At 47.2% G+C, this 5,000-nt stretch overlaps 1 protein-coding gene across 3 annotated transcripts in view; it reads left to right on the plus strand.

The window, feature by feature from the left end:
* The window catches only part of jmjd1cb (jumonji domain containing 1Cb), a 192,048-nt gene that overhangs the window by 109,507 nt on the left and 77,541 nt on the right, over positions 1-5,000 (plus strand). The window contains exon 1 of one of the 3 annotated variants that reach the window (XM_071206756.1): positions 2,830-3,120. The exons of the other annotated variants lie outside the window; for them this stretch is intronic. The gene's annotated coding sequence lies outside the window, so the exon portion shown is untranslated. Of the gene's footprint in view, positions 1-2,829; positions 3,121-5,000 lie in introns of those variants that run through there. 3 annotated transcript variants of the gene reach the window in all.

Here is a 5,000-nt window from a genome sequence, read left to right on the forward strand (position 1 = left end):
ACAGATAGTACACTGTGTTTAACTAATGAGTAACAGCCCCTCCCCCTCAGATAATCGTGTGACAATAACAATAACTAAAGTCATAGTGTTTTACCCAGTGTCGGCCGGCCCGCTAGGGGCGCCGCCCCATCTCTTCCCACATACACACAAATATATTTTTATATTATATTTTTAGGAAACCGATGGACTGTTCACTCCAAGTAGGGAATGAGTCCTTACCCCAAGTGAAGGAGTTCAAGTATCTCGGGGTCTTGTTCTCGAGTGAGGGAACAATGGAGCGTGAGATGGGCCGGAGAATCGGAGCAGCGGGAGCGGTATTGCAGTCGCTTTACCGCACCGTTGTGACGAAAAGGGAGCTGAGCCAGAAGGCAAAGCTCTCTGTCTGTAAATATCATACAATTGGTATCAGTAAAATGTATAATCTACAATAAAATCTCGTTTAAAATTGTGTTACGATGTCTGCACCCGCGAAAAAACTCCGGTCATGTCGTCCGGAGCACACCTCTCCTGAGCTAGGTGAACGGTGAGATCTCTGCAGGCGGCCGCCTTGCGTATGATCTCCGGCAGTTCCCCTAGGATGCCACGTAGCGCTGTGGTGACGGAGAAGGGGAAAGCATGTTCGGCCGCAAAGCTGGCACCCTGCTCCGACTCTGTCTCCTCTGGGAGAGGAGGGAGGGGAGAACCGAACTGTGAACCGTGGAGGTAGTCAGGAGTCGTAGGAGTCGTCCGACTCCTGCCCGGCACTCGGCCCCTTGGACACGACGAGGCCTCCGTCCGCGGGCTCGTAAGCCTGGACGGGCCAATCGTCCTCCTCGGCCGCAGCAGCGAGAGCGTCCGCTCTCCGCTTCCTGTCGCCCGAGGGGAGACGGGCGCAGTGTGTGCATGCTACCTGCTGGTTTAGAGCCGCGTACGCGTGCTCTGACCCCAGGCAGGATTCGCATACTGTGTCTGGTCATAACTCATTATGAACCCAGAGCCACATGAGGGACAATCTCTCACACAATTGTTACTCATGTTTACTCTGCAACTGAAGTGTCTCAGTAACGGCTTCAGTAGGGTGCTGAAGAAAAGAGGGAGCAGATTGTCGGGCCTCCTTCCTATTTATACCGGAAGGGAGCCCGAGGGTGGGGCCCACCTTGCGGGTGGGCGTGGACTACAAGTGTTTCAGTGCTGCGCGGGTGCGCAGGGGGATTACCCAATAGCGATAGCCTTAGAGGGCGAAGCCATATATACGAAATAGAACAAGCCACACTTATTGTTTTTACTTCGGCTGTGAGTGTTTGTGTGTGCTCAGCATGAGTTTCGCTTGTTCTCGCTGTATCTATCTCTGACACGGAAGCCTGTCTGCTCCTGCAGCAGCTCCTCACGAGCAGCTGCACGTCGCTTGTCCAATCAGAGCACACTGGGCTCACAGGGAGGGGGGGGGGGGGCAAGCTCCAACAAGCCGTTTAGGACAGAGAGTGAATACCGGTGAATACACATACTTTACAGAGATGCTGTTTGAGAAACCAATGTGAGTTTGGAAATTTGCACAGTATAAATCTATTCTAGTATACCTCAACAATGGAATTATGATCAGTAGAAATGGCCATGACATGGGACCTTTAAAAGGTTTCAGCACCAAGTCCCTATATATTCTGTATAGATGGAGATAGGGACATATTTGTGGTAAAATGGTAAATCTGTGGATTTACCATTTTGTGTTACTGAACTCCAGGAAGCAGCAACAATTCTTCACTACAACTATGTTCTTCAAAATGAAGCGATCCAGAAATCTGATGGACTGCATGTGTCTTCTCTCATATTTAGCTTATTACACTGATCACCCGCACTGCGAGGGGGACCCAAGTTCCCATCAGCAGAAACACGTGGGTTTGCTATCCTGGCTCCAAGATGGTGGAATGAGCTCCCATTGACATCAGGACAGCAGATAGCTTACACACCTTCCGGCGCAGACTGAAGACTCATCTCTTTCGACTCCACTTCGAGGATAGAATTACTAACAAAGCACTTATATACTAACAAAGGACTGGCTTATCTAAAGCCAGTTGAGTAGCACTTGAAATGTGTTAGCTCTATGAAGCCTGATGTACTTATGATTCTGTTTTCTTCATGTTTGTATCTTGTTGGTTGAACGCACTTATTGTAAGTCGCTTTGGATAAAAGCCTCAGCTAAATGCAATGTAAAGATTAGACATGAAAAACTGCTGAACATAAACTGAGCCAAACATGAGGTTTTAATTATGAACATCCCAAGGCTTTACAACATGCTTTATTTAGATGATGGCCACTAAACGTTGTTTTTAACATGTCAGTTGCCTATTTACACATCCAGCAAACACAAGGACATATTGTCATGTTTGGAGTGATGTTTGTGTCCCACTGATGTTTGAAAGTCCAATATGTCTCTGTCCTTAAAGTTCTGGTATGCTCTGGTTTGGACTTTCTAGCTTCTGGACCCTTAAAAATAACAAAAACCTGCCTGTCTGAATCTGCAGATGTTAGTATACATGTTAGCAATCATACATTGTAAAGGAAAAGTGTGTCAATAAAGCTGAGTTGAACCGAGCTGAGGGGGAGGTGTTGGAGTGAGGCAGATTGCTGTATCGAGAGCCGAGAGTAAGGGAGATACATTGAAAGAGGGCAGAGTGTGGTGAGTAAGAGAGAGTGAGTCTGCGACACACACACACACACACACACACACACACACACACACACACACACACACACACACACACACACACACACACACACACACACACACACACACACACACACACAGGAAGTGTGAGTCGGCCGGCCCTGCCTCCGTCCCTCCCTCTCTCTCCTTTCTCCCCCTTCTTGTGTCAGCAGCAGTTAAAATGTCGGCTGTGTAGCTCGTCCTCTGCTCTGCTTTCTCTCCCTTTCGGCCATCTGTCTTTCCTTACCACAAGAAGAACCACTCTCTCTCTCCCTCTCTCTCCCTCCCTCTCCCTCCCTTCCCCTGTCTTTTTCACCCTCCTCATCCTCTCCTTTCCTTGTTCCTGCCTCTCCCCTGCTCGCTGGATCAAAGCGAGTTTTGTCCAGTGTTTTTCTTCAGAGCCGTTGCTCCTTGACGTTGCTTGGAGACGGAGCAGAGAGGTAATGTTACACTTTTATATCTTCGGCTGTTTCTCATCGAAAATCCGTTTAATTTGAAGCAGAAAAAACAAACGGCCTGGGAACTGTGGCATTTCCCAGAATAGTCTGTATGGTGGCTCTAATCTGTTACCCTAGATGTCGAAATGTGTGTGTGAGTGTGTGTGTGTGTGTGTGTGTGTGTGTGTGTGTGTGTGCGTATGTGTGAGCGTGCGTGTGTGCGTGTGTGCGTGCGTGCGTGTGTGTGTGTGAGTGCGTGTGTGTGTGTGAGAGCGTGCATGCGTGTGCGTGCGTGTGTGTATCCTGTAACAGTCTCTGAAGATGCTGTACGCTTTATAAACGGGTTGCTTCTTCTTCACCTCCTTACTACACACCTACTCATGTTGTAATCTACACCACGGCTCGTTGAACTCTACAGTAGTTTGTAATAATATGTAGTGTTCTTTGTAGAGCGGAGTGCGTCTTCAGAAGCATCATTCAGAAAAACAATGAAATACAAGGAAAGATTGTGTTGATTTAAGACCTAGACTAGTTAATAAGGCCAGTGGATTCACGTGTATGTGTTCCTTTCTGTCCAACTGTCAGTTTCAATTCTTTCTACGTTATTATTTGAAGAGCCATGTGTTTGCCTGCGATGTGTTCTTATCTCTCTCACTGCTTCCGACACAGCACTTCTGATAGTGTTGTGAGAAGTAGGATGCAGTCATATCTTTGGGCCTGGGTTGTGAATCATTCATATCGTGTACACGGTGTGCTGCAGTTCAGATGTCTGATTATTAATCTCCCAGTCTCATGTGGGAGTCTCAAGTGATTTTCTTTTCTTTTGATAGTTTAGATTTATAGTACTTGTTGGCTTTTTCATCTGCTTTGAGATGTCACATTCAGGAAGTGTGACGCGCTGCGCTGTCAGTACGCTTGTCCATGTTTGTGATTGGTCGAATGCTCCAAATACCACCCCTTTCATGTGAACGCGCACCTAACTAGATAGGGCAACGCTGGCTTGAGTTAACGAGTTGATAACCAGCGTCGTAGGACAGTTTAGCGAGAGCGCGCTTGTTTTGGATTAGGCCAACCGGCTAACTCAATCATATCCAGGTTAGGTTGAAGCGGCTTCGTAGTACAGGCCTCCGGTCTCTTGTTGTGGGCGACCACGCTTCCTTTTGTCATCAAGCGCCTGTGGCAAGGTCCGCCACCTGTTGGGGCAAAGAATCCTGCGTTCACTTTGGTAGAAAAACAGGAAAATGCCAAAATAACAAACAAGACACAACCATATTTAGAGGCACTGCTTCCTTATTTAGACTTGAGGCACATAAGAAACATGATCATTCATTTTCAGTGTGTTCAATGGTCAATGATGCTGCTGTTAAGTAATAGGCTGTTGCAGCACAGCAGTATAGACTGTTGTCCACAACTACCATGCAGTACCAGAGGCCTGTACTACGAAGCTGGTTCAACCTAACCTGGTATGTTTGAGTTAGCCGGTTGGCCTAATCCAAAACATACGCGCTCTCGCTAAACGGTCCTACGACGCTGGTTATCAAGTGGATCGCTCAAGCCAGCCGTGTCCTATCTAGGTAGGTGGTATTTGGAGCATTCGACCAATCACAAACATGGAGAAGCGCACTGACAGCGCAGCGTCATACTTCCTGAATGAAAAGTCAACTATAATATTAGACATATGAAGAAGTTAAACTTTAAACATGCATGACTTAAACACTTGATCAGGATCAAAGCTCAGAGCTGCACCTGCAAGGTGAATACAGCTGGGACAGAACACGTGTTTGAATGCGTACATTAACAGGTTTATGATATCACTGCCCGTCTAACACACCATCTGACTTTAATTACATCTGACTCGAGTGTTTCGTCAACTTATGTGTTGC

The sequence above is a fragment of the Pseudochaenichthys georgianus genome, chromosome 19 (genome assembly GCF_902827115.2).
Source record: "Pseudochaenichthys georgianus chromosome 19, fPseGeo1.2, whole genome shotgun sequence".
In the NCBI taxonomy this organism is placed as follows: domain Eukaryota; kingdom Metazoa; phylum Chordata; class Actinopteri; order Perciformes; family Channichthyidae; genus Pseudochaenichthys; species Pseudochaenichthys georgianus.